Raw genomic sequence first — 12,386 nt, forward strand, 5'->3', positions numbered from 1 at the left:
ATGTGTGTGTGTGTGTGTGTGTGTGTGTGTGTGTTTATGTATAATTAATCAATTTAATTCTACAGGATAGTTTGAAAAAAAAATGAAGAAATCTCACAAAAGTAAAATAAAGAGACAAAGAGATAAAGACTGAACAATTTTTTTTAATGTATTTATTTTTAAAGTACATGGAGGATCAATCAGGAAGGGAATGTCAGTACTGTCAAGTCAAATAAACTGCAGATATCCAATAAATACACAAGCATCCTATGGAATTAAGAAAAAATATTATCTGGTTCCATCACTTCATGGCAAACAGATGGAGAAAAAGTGGAAACAGTGACATTTTACTTACTTGGGCTCAAAATCACTGGAGACAGTGACTGCAGCCAGGAAATTTTAAAAAATGCCTGCCTCTTTGAAGGAAAACTATGACAAAACTAGACAGTGTATTTAAAAAGCAGAGATGTAAATTTTCTGACAAAGGTCCATATAGTCAAAGATATGATTTTTCCACTAGTCATGTATGGATGGAAGAGTTGGATCATAAAGAAGGCTGAGTGCCAAAGAATTTATGCTTTCCAATTGTGAGGCTGGAGCAGACTCTTGAGAGTCCCTTGGACTTCAAGGAGATCCAACCAGTCAACCCTAAAGGAAGTCAACCCTGTATATTCATTGGAAGGACTGATGTGAAACTGAAGCTCCAATACTTTGGCCATCTGATGTGAGGAGCTGATTCATTGGAAAAGACCCTGATGCAAGGAAAGATTGAAGGTAGGAGGAGAAGGGGATGACAGAGGATGAGATAGTTGGATGACATCATTGACTCAATGGACATGAATTAGAGCAAACTTTAGGAGACAGAGAAGGATAGGGAAGCCTGATGTGCTGCACTCCATGGGGTGGCAGAGTCAGACATGACAGAGACTAAACAACAATCCACAACTAAATCTATAAGTGTGAGATTTTAATACATCCCCATATCTTCCAGACTTATGATAAAATCACCTAAGAAGGAGCGTGAAGTCCTGCAGCATCATGCTTTTTATTGGCATGTAAACCATTACAGATTGGTTGTGAAGTGAAAGTCACTTAGTCATGTCTGACTCTTGCAACCTCATGGACTGTAGCCTGCCAGGCTCCTCTGTCCATTGGATTCTCCAGGCAAGAATACTGAAGTGGGTTGCCATTTTCTTCTCCAGGGATCTTCCTGACACAGGAATTGAACCCAAGTCTCCTGCAGTGCAGGCAGATTCTTTACCAACTGAGCTGTGAGGGAAGAGATTGGTTACAGAAAGCCTTGAAATACTGAGGAAAGTTTTTCAGAACTAACAGGTTAAAATGCTCTCTCAGAAAATAAAATTAATGTCAAAGTAAAATGAACAAATTTTTAACTTGTCCATTAATTCTAACTAGAGCACACTTATGAAGAGTTACAGGGGAAAAGTCTCATGGGACTAAGGGAAATAAAATATCTCAACTAATAGGACATTTAACAAATCCAGAAAATATTACAAAATGTGACAATGTGATGGAGAAAAATCCATTCATATCTAATTAAACAGTATCAGTTGAATGTCACAGGATCATCACATTGGGACTACAGAAAAGAAAGCATCATCATAAGATACTGTTTATTTGTGTAAAGAACTATATTAAGCAGTGATAATTATGCTGTGTTTATTTTTGGAATCAATTTGTACAATTAAATATTGTTATGGTGGGAGTAATGTGAATATTATTAGAGAAAGTGTTCAGAACATGGTGAGTAGGGATGGTGGAAAGGGTAAAAATCCCTATCAAGCATTGGAAATTAACATCTTTGAGATTTTTGTTGTTGTTGTTATTGTTGTTTGTTTGTTTGTTTGTTTCCTGATGGGACCATCTAGAGAACTGGGAATATAACTCTATTGTGGAAAGAAAATGATGTCAAGGAGATTGGAGGAAGTAGTGGGAAGAGAGAAAGAACTCTGACATCAGTGTCCTATGACAGAAAATTTGTTTTTCTGTATATTGGCCATAGTTTAATGAGATGAAATTCGGCCATATCAGGGTGGAATGGGTAGTTTATTTTCCATTCTGCTCCATCTGCCTAAGAGTGAACATGGGGCCAATAGTCTTCTATTAAGATGACTGGCAAGCTATCTTTCAGTGTTTTATTTTCCAAATTTATCTTTTGTATGGTCTGTTTTATTTGAAATTTGGAAGAGGTTTATAAAAGACTGCTAGCCAGCTGCCATTTTGTACTAGAATTCTTTTGATGAATTAGTTGTTTTTTTTTTTTTTTTCCAAAGATGTTTTCTGGTATAAAAGAATTAAGAACAAGAAATATTATTTGCGACTAGATACAATGTCAGACCAATAGAGAAATATTCTCCATGCATTAAAAATCCAAATACAAAAACAAAAAGAAGGGGAGTTTAAGCATAGCTCTCCTCATCATATCTTCCAACATGCTCTTTTCGTAATAAATATTTTAAATGCTGATTCAGCCGGAACTACTGCAATGCTTCGCCATTGGTGCCCAGAGCAATTCAATGCAAAGCCATTAGTAAAATGGAGGGACCTCCTCTCTGGGCAATGGAAAGGTCCGACCTGCTGATAACCAGTGGTCGAGGATATTCTTATATTTTTCCACAGGATGCAGATTCTCCAATTTGGGCTCCAGACCAGTTGATTAGCCATGTCTCAGCCCCTCGTATACCAAATTCCCCGGCTGCTGCGGATCCAGAAAAAGGAAGAGACCTCCTCTGCCTCCGCTCCCTCCACCAGCACGGGAAACGCTTCCGACATCGGGACAACTGACGTCAGAAACCCCAGATGAGCAAGGAATGGATCCGCCCACCAAGCAGATGTCTCTGCTTCACATACAGGACGTTACTCCCCCTGATCCCCTGGCCCGCAAAAAGATGCCAGGTTGCCCTACCCAAGTGACCCAGCAAGCCCCCATACCCACCTGGGGACAAATTAAAACGCTCTGTCACCAGGCTCAGGGAATTGCTTCCTTGCAGGGATCTCCAATCTCTCCTGAAAAGGTGTTTATTGCCATGCTTGCTTTGCTTTCTTGCCAGGTGAGCACCTCCCCCATTCCAACAAAATATTGGGCATATCTTCCAGATCCTCTGACTTTTCAAATTGTTACTTGGAAAAATGACCCCATACGGGTTAACACAAATCAACCCAAACTTTTGGGAGGATTCTATACTTCTTACACTGAGGACAAATATCCCATTAACTTTAATTATACCTTTAGGGAATTGACTGATGAACTCCCTGTTTGCTTTAACTTCCCTACCAGCAAAACAGGACATTTTATTACTACTACTAAGGAAGGCTATGTTGGAGCCTCTGAAAAGGTAATTCTGACTGAGTCTCCAACCCAAAAACCTAATTTTAAAAAGCCTCATTCAGTTTGGATACTGCGGGCTCACTTGCCTGGGATCCTTGACCCTCCCAAGTCTCTGTTTGTTGAGGCACCCCCAGGTTATCCAAATTGCAGAGAAGCTACTCCTTTAACTACCATCTGAAACGATGTAAATTATCGTTCCGGGTTTCCGATTTGGAAAGCTTGTACTTATGATTCAAGAATTGACTATACAATTCCAGGAGGAGGGAATTACTCAATTCAAGACTGGAGCAACCCAAACCCATCTGTAAGCTCTAAGGCCGAGAAAGCATCTGGTTTGGATATTGAGAACTGGCATACCAATATAATTCCTTGGCAATTAAGATCCACTAGGTGGCATAGTAACCAATTTGTTTCTACCATGTTGTCCTATACAACTAAAAATAGAACTTTTTGGCAGCCAAAAATATGGAAAGCTCTCGCTGCTACCGCCCCTGTAACTCTGACATGCCCATATAATGACACTACTTATTCTGCCATAGCTTGCTTGCCTTTTCCTTATGTCTTTCTCTTTGTTAATGTTTCTGGAAAACTTAATGTTCATATGAATTTCACAGGTGGACCTAATGTAGTGACTTGTGAACAATGTATGCTCACATCTTGTTTAACTCCTCAATATAATGTCTGTTCCTTTGTGGTATTAAAAAGTCTGCCATATCTCATGATACCTGTAACTGAAACTACTCACTGGTATGACAATTATGGTCTTGCTGTGTTGCAGCAACTGCAGGATTTGATGCGAACACAAAGATTTGTGGGCTTACTTATTTTGGGGATGTCAGCTTTAATAGCCGCGAACACCTCTGTTACTGTAGCATCAGTCTCATTGACTCAGCAGCTGCATACTGCTCAATATGTTGATACTATGTCTAAAAATGTCTCCTTAACGCTGGCAACTCAGCAAATTATAGACAGGAAACTAGAGATGAGGGTAGATGCTTTAAAAGAGGCAATAATGCATATTGAGACTGAGTTGCAAGCTCTTAAAGTGAAAATGGCGCTGTCATGCCACGCTGATCACTGGTGGATATGCATGACATCTTTGAAAGTAAATGAGACAGATTATGAGTGAGAAAAAATTAAAAATCATATTTCAGGTGTTTGGAACAGCTCTGATATTGGCCTGGACTTAGGGAAACTTCACAATCAGATACAGACCTTGGAAAGCTCTTGACTGAATTTTACTGCCGCAGGGGCAGCTAATGACTTTTCCCACACTTTCTCCAACTTTATTTCTGGAAAAAACATTCTGTCTAATGTTTTCAGTTATGTTGCTGTTGGTGCTCTAATTTTGCTTCTTATAATCATTCTTCCTTGTATTGTCAGGATTCTCCGGAAAAGCATTCAAAAACTCTCAACTGAGCTGTACCTGAGCCAGCGTGAGGAACTCCGCCCATGGCAAAGGTCATGAGGAAGGAAGCTTGGCATACGCAAAGGTGTGATCAAGCCTCAGGAAACCCCCTGTTCCTGAGCATCTGCCCCCAAAACCAGAGTACTTTACGGGGAGCTCTCCCTCATAGCCATTTCTCTCAGAGAAGGACTTAACTTGCAGCTCCAGTTAATAAAAATTCCTGGGTGTGACAAGAGTGTTTCAACTTATGAACTCTGAAGGTTCTCTGGCCTGCCTGATCAGGCTCATCCAGCCGCATGTGATTGTTTACAGCCTCCCTACTGTGAGAGGCATGGGATGTTTTAAAACTTTCTAAATACAGACTCTTTTGAGAAGTTACAAGATCATTAGTATAGTATAGTGGGTTGATTAGAAATTATACTGGTGAAGGGTTTTTTCATTGGTCGTGCCAATAATTACTGCTAATTCCCTACCCTGGGTGTGACAAGGATGTCTCAGGTCAAACCTCTCTGCTGACAGACTAGCTTGTGTGACAACCTCTCAACCATAAACAGCACAGAGAGTTTGGAGTATCAGCGTAGGGTTTTTTTCATTGATGAGTCAATGATTGCCATCAGGCCTCCATATCCTTAGGGACCTGGGAATATATTAATCAATGTATTTGGAATATAGAAAAGGAAATATAGTAGTTTTTTGATGTTAGCACTACTAGAATTTTTGAGTTAATGAATTTTCTCTTTTGTTATAGATCACTGTACTTTGTTTTAAATCACTATGCTATGTAAAAATGTAACTTTATCACTATCTTAAGACAAAATAGATCTTAAGGGGAACGTTGTGAAGGGTTTACATTTGTTGAGCCAATATTTGCTGCTAAATCTCCATATTCCTGCCCTTATAATGAATATAACTAGCATATAGGAGACATAAGTATTAATCTTTAAGATTAATCATGTTAAACCTTAGGTTAAGTAAATTCCTTTCTTGATTGTAACTCACTACACCCTCACCCGATAAGAATGCAACTTTATTTGGAGAGTGGTGACTGATTTAAGAAAAAATCACCCCTTGAAAAATAAGTTTTCTGGTTAACTGACTGGTATCAGAAAGGGCCATAAAATATCAGCAGACCTCATGGTCAGAAAATGATGAAACTCATAAGACCTTTGTACAATTTTATATGAAGCACCTGATTGTGACAAGGGTCAGGTCTACTGACCCCCACGTGACTCCGTATTCATCCCCATGTATAACAAAAAGGTATATAAACAAACCTGAAAAATAAAGAAATCTGATCAGTTTCTGGAAAGACTGATTCCCCCATGTCGTTTCTTTCTCACTCCCTGTTTTCCTGGCTGAATTCCCATCTGGTACGAGGGTATATACCAAGCCTACTGACTTTGCCGAGGCTTCTAAGATTGGACTGGGGAGGCCTCAGTGCCTCCTCTCCCTTGGGAGAACAGAAAGACACCTGTGGCCTTCATAGGTGGTGATTAGTATTCCACGTAAACCAGTAATTCAGCCTTCTTTTCTCCATTAATTCTCCTACTACACTATCTGTTTCTAATCTCCCTCTATATCTGTAATTAAATAAGTTTTTTCCAGGACGCCCATTCCATCCCCACCTTCAAATTACCCTGGATCCACCAGGGCTGGACCCCAGCACTATTTTTTCTGAATTAATTTTATTCTTTTTCTTCTTAGACTGCTGATTTCATATTTTCACTTTGTCTTTGCAATTCTGAAAGTATTCGAGCATGAACCATTGCAACTCATAAAAGCTCTAATATATTTTTTGGGTTTTGTATTGTGGTAAAACACACAAACATAAAATTTTTCATTTGTATGTATACAGTTCAGTGATATTAAATATATTTATAATGTGTAATCCTCACCATCTCTAGAACTGTTTTCATCTTGTAAAACTATAATTCAATATTCATGAAACAACAATTATATGTCCCCTTCCTTCCAGCCTCAGCAAACTTACAGTACTCTGTCTCTTGATTTTGACTCCTCTAAGTGCATCATAGAAGTGGAACCAAACAATATTTGGCATTTTGCGACTGGTTTATTTCACTTAGCATTAAACCTTAAAGTTCATACATGTTGTAACATATGCCAAAATGTCCTTCCTTTGTTAGGCTTAATAATAGTCGATTAATTATATGTATACTTCGCTTATCCAGTCATCTGTCAATGTGAGTTGCTTCCACATTTCAACCATTGTAAATAATGCCACTATGAACATGGAGTATACAAATATCTTTGGAAACCCTGCATTCAATTATTTGAGTATACACCCTAAATTTAAATTGCTGGGATATATATATCATAGCCTTATTGCTCACGTTTGAAGAATTATTACACTGTTTTCCACAGTGGCTGTACCATTCCATTTACATTCCTATCAGCTGCTGTTGCTGCTGGTGCTGCTAAGTTGCTTTAGTAGTGTCGGACTCTGTGCGACCCCATAGACGGCAGCCCACCAGGCAAGAATACTGGAGTGGGTTGCCATTTCCCTCTCCAATGCATGCATTCATAGTAAGTCATTTCAGTCATGTCCTATTCTGTGTGACCCTATGGACAGCATCCGACCAGGCTCCTCTGTCCACAGGATTCTCTAGGCAAGAACGCTGGAGTGGATTGCCATTTTCTTCTATGGTATTCCTATCAGCAATACAGAAGAATTCCAGTTTATCTACTTCTTCAAAAATGCTTGCTGTTTTCTTTTTTCCTTGTTTGTTTGTTTTTGTTTTTGTTTTTTATTTTTACAATGGTTATCCTAATGAATGGGAAGTGGAATCTCATGGTAATTAGCTACATCAAACATCTTTTCACATATTTATTGGCCATTTATACATATTCTTTGGAGAAATATTTCTTCAACTCGTTTGCCCATCTTAAAACTCAGGTACTTGTGCCTTTTTTGCTGAGTTTTAAGTGTTCTCTGTATATTCTGGATATTAATCTCTTATCAAGTGTGTAATTTATGAGTTTATTTTTCTTTCTTTCTTTTTTTACCATTCAGGGAATTGCTGTTTTAATCTGTTGATCATTTCTTCTTAAGCACAATTTTAAAAATATTATGAAGGTCAGTTACCCTATATTTTTTTTCTGATGCATGTGTCTTTGTTGTCATATCTGAAAAATCACTGCCACATTCAAAATTATAAAGGTTTTCCCTATATGATTTATTCTAAAATGTTTATAAATTTAGGTCTTACATTTAGATTTTTTGGTACATTTTGAGTCAATTTTTATACCTTGCATTAGGTAAGAATCCACATTCATGTTTAGAATATTCATATCTAGTTTTACTAGCACCATTTATTCTAAAGAATGCCTTTTCTCCATTAAATGTTCTTGGTACTCTTGTCTAAAACTGTTCTACTATATGACAGACTTTATTTTGGGGGGCTCCAAAATCACTGCAGATGGTGACTGCAGCCATGAAATTAAAAGATGCTTACTCCTTGGGAGGAAAGTTATGACCAACCTAGACAGCATATTGAAAAGCAGAGATAGTACTTTGCCAACAAAGGTCCATCTAGTCAAGGCTATGGCTTTTCCAGTAGTCATGTATGGGTGTGAAAGTTGGACTATAAAGAAAGCTGAGTGCCGAAGAATTGATGTTTTTGAACTGTGGTGTTGGAGAAGACTCTCAAGAGTCCCTTGGACTGCAAGGAGACCCAACCAGTCCATCCTAAAGGAGATCAGTCCTGGGTGTTCATTGGAAGGACTGATGCTGGAACTAAAACTCCAATACTTTGGCCACCTCATGCGAAGAGCTGACTCATTGGAAAAGACCCTGATGCTGCGAAAGATTGAAGGTGGGAGGAGAAGGGAATGACAGAGGATGAGATGGTTGGATGACATCACCAACTCAATGGACATGAGTTTGAGTAGACTCAGAGCTGGTGATGGACAGGGAGGCCTCACGTGCTGCAGTCCATGGGCTTTGAAAGAGTCAGACATGACTGAGTGACTGAACTGATTATATATGTAAACTTTTTCTATTAATTCCATTCATTTATACATTTGTTTTTATTCCAGCTCTACTAGGGTTTGCAGTAAGTTTTGAAGAAAGAAATTATGAGTCCTCTAGCTTTGTTATTTTTTTCCCAAGATTATTTTAGCTATTCAAGGTTGCTTGAAGTTCCATATGAATTTGATGATATAGTTATTCCATTTCTGTAAAAACATTATTTGGATTTTGATATAATCTAAATTATTAGGATTTCTATAGATCACTTTGGGTAATATTAGCATCTTAAAGTATTCTAATCCTTAAATATGGAATATGTTTTCATTTATTTGTGTCTTCTTTAATTTCTTTCAAACAATGTTCTGTAGTTTACATTGTACAATTCCCTCACCTCTTTCATTAATTTCTGATTATTTTGTTATTTTTGCTATTATAAAAGAAATTTATTTTCATTATTTCCTTTCTGGATTTCTTATTATTATATGTAGAAATGCAAATTATTTTTGTGAGTTAAATTGCATATTACTAATTTGCTTAATTCGTTTATACTAACATTTTCTAGTGTGTGGAATATTTAGTGTTTTCTACATATCAGATTGCATTATGTGCAAACAGATGTAGTAGTACCTTCCAAATTGAATGCATTTTATTTTTCTTTTTTGCCTAACTGTTCTGCCAAGGATTTCCAGAACTATGTTGAATAGAAATGGCAAAAGTGGATATCCTAATGTTATTTCTGATCTTAAAATAACAATAAAAATATCTTTCAGTCTTTCACCACTGAGTTTTATATTTATGGTGGGGCTTTCACATATGGATTTTATATGTGATGATAATTCCTTCCTCTACCTAGTATATTTAGTGCTTTTATCATGAAACTGTGTTGAATATTATCAAATACTTTTTTCTGCATTGATTGAAATGATCATGTGTTCTTAAACTATATTCTGTTAATAACAACCCTGAATATTTATTGGAAGGACTGATGCTGAAGCTAAAGCTCCGGTACTTTGGCCACCTGATGTGATGATCTGACTTATTGGAAAAGACTCTGATGCTTGGAAACATGGAGGGCAGCAGAAGAAGGTGGCAACAGGATGAGATGGTTGGATGCCATTATCAACTCAATGGACATGAGTTTAAGCAAACTCTCAGGAGATAGTGAAGGGCAGGGAAACCTGATATGCTGCAGCCCATGGGGTTGAAAGAGTCGGGCAAGACTAAGTGACTGACAACAGTGTTTTCAGATTTTACATATTGAACCATCCTTGTATTCTAGGAATATATCCATGTGAGTTCATGCTGTATAATCCTAATATATGCCCCTGAATTTTATTTCTTAGTATTCAGTTCAGTCACTCAGTCGTGTCCAACTCTGCAACCCCATGAATCACAGCACCCCAGACCTACCTGTCCAACAACAACTCCCGGAGTTCACTCAGACACGTCCATCGAGTCAGTGATGCCATCCAGCCATCTCATCCTCTGTCGTCACCTTCTCCTCCTGCCCTCAATCCTTCCCAGCATCAGAGTCTTTTTCAATGAGCCAACTCTTCACATGAGGTGGCCAAAGTACTGGAGTTTCAGCTTTAGCATCATTCCTTCCAAAGAAATCCCAGGGCTGATGTCCTTCAGAATGGATAGGTTGGATCTCCTTGCAGTCCAAGGGACTTTCAAGAGTCTTCTCCAACACCACAGTTCAAAAGCAGCTATTCTTCGGTGCTCAGCCTTCTTCACAGTCCAACTCTCACATCCCTACATGATCACAGTAAAAACTATAGGCTTGACTAGACAGACCTCAGTCGGCAAAGTAATGTCTCTGCTTTTGAATATGCTATCTAAATTGGTCATAACTTTTCTTCCAAGGAGCAAGCGTCTTTTAATTTCATGGCTGCAGTGACCATCTGCAGTGATTTTGGAGCCCCCAAAAATAAAGTCTGACACTGTTTCCCCATCTATTTCCCATGAAGTGATGGGACCGGATGCCATGATCTTCGTTTTCTGAATGTTGAGCTTTAAGCCAACTTTTTAACTCTCCACTTTCACTTTCATCAAGAGGCTTTTTAGCTCCTCTTCATTTTCTACAATAAGGGTGGTGTCATCTGCATATCTGAGGTTATTGATATTTCTCCCGACAATCTTGATTCCAGCTTATGTTTCTTCCAGTCCAGCGTTTCTCATGATGTACTCTGCATAGAAGTAAAATAAGTAGGGTAACAATATACAGCCTTGACATACTCCTTTTCCTATTTGGAACCAGTCTGTTGTTCCATGTTCAGTTCTAATTGTTGCTTTCTGACCTGCATACAAATTTCTCAAGAGGCAGGTCAGGTGGTCTGGCATTCCCATCTCTTTCAGAAGTTCCCAGTTTATTGTGATCCACACAGTCAAAGGCTTTGGCATAGTCAATAAAGCAGAAATAGATGTTTTTCTGGAACTCTCTTGCTTTTTCCATGATCCAGTGGATGTTGGCAATTTGATCTCTGGTTCCTCTGCCTTTTCTAAAACCAGCTTGAACATCAGGAAGTTCACGGTACACATATTGCTGAAGCCTGACTTGGAGAATTTTGAGCATTACTTCACTAGCATGTGAGATGAGTGCAATTGTGCAGTAGTTTGAGCATTCTTTGGCATTGCCTTTCTTTGGGATTGGAATGAAAACTGACCTTTTCCAGTCCTGTGGCCACTGCTGAGTTTTCCACATTTGTTGGCATATTTAGTTCAGCACTTTCACAGCATCATTTTTCAGGATTTGAAATAGCTCCACTGGAATTCCATCACCTCCACTAGCTTTGTTCATAGTGATGCTTTCTAAGGCCCACTTGACTTCACATTCCAGGATGTCTGGCTCTAGGTGAGTCATCACATCATCATGATTATCTGGGTCATAAAGCTCTTTTGTGTACAGTTCTGTGTATTCTTGCCACCTCTTCTTAATAGCTTCAGCTTCTGTTAGGTCCATACCATTTCTGTCCTTTATCAAGCCCATCTTTGCATGAAATATTCCCTTGGTATCTCTAATTTTCTTAAAGAGATCTCTAGTCTTTCCCGTTCTCTTCTTTTCCTCTATTTCTTTAGTAACGGATTTCTGCTTTCTTGTTTTTAAGGAATATCAGTCTGTAGTTCACCTTTAATGTCTTGGTCTTGGTTTGGAGAGACACTGGCTTTCAAGATAGAGTTAGGACTGTTGCCTTCTTTTTTTTTCTATTAATTTTTTTTGAGAAAGATTTGTATGAATTCATACTTAAATATTTGTTAAAATTTATCAGTGAAGCTATTGTGTACAAGACTTTTCTTCTTGGGGAAATTCTTGACACTGATTCAGTCTCTTTACTCATTAATGTTATATCAGATTTTTAAAGATAAATATATTTTGTGGTTTGGTAAATTTTATTTTTCCTTTTGCTTGCTTGTTTCAAAAAATTTATATATTTTATTTAGGTGTCTATATTGGGGGTAATGCAATCATTTATCGTTTTCTCACATAATCATTCTTATCAATTCATATCAGGCATAATATCCCTACTTATATTTCTGATTTTAGTAATTTTCATTATCCTCATTTTTCTTAGTTTGTATAAGCTATAGGTTTGTCAATTTTGTTGATCTCTTTAAAGAACAAACATGGTTTTATAATTTTTTCCCTATTGTTTTCCTATTCT

General features: G+C 37.9%; 1 pseudogene; it reads left to right on the plus strand.

Moving 5' to 3' along the window:
- The first annotated feature begins 2,662 nt into the window (after positions 1 to 2,662).
- LOC138080442 (endogenous retrovirus group K member 25 Env polyprotein-like) lies at positions 2,663 to 4,457 on the plus strand (annotated as a pseudogene).
- Positions 4,458 to 12,386: the final 7,929 nt, after the last annotated feature.

Source organism: Capricornis sumatraensis, chromosome 5 (assembly GCF_032405125.1).
Source record: "Capricornis sumatraensis isolate serow.1 chromosome 5, serow.2, whole genome shotgun sequence".
Taxonomy (NCBI): domain Eukaryota; kingdom Metazoa; phylum Chordata; class Mammalia; order Artiodactyla; family Bovidae; genus Capricornis; species Capricornis sumatraensis.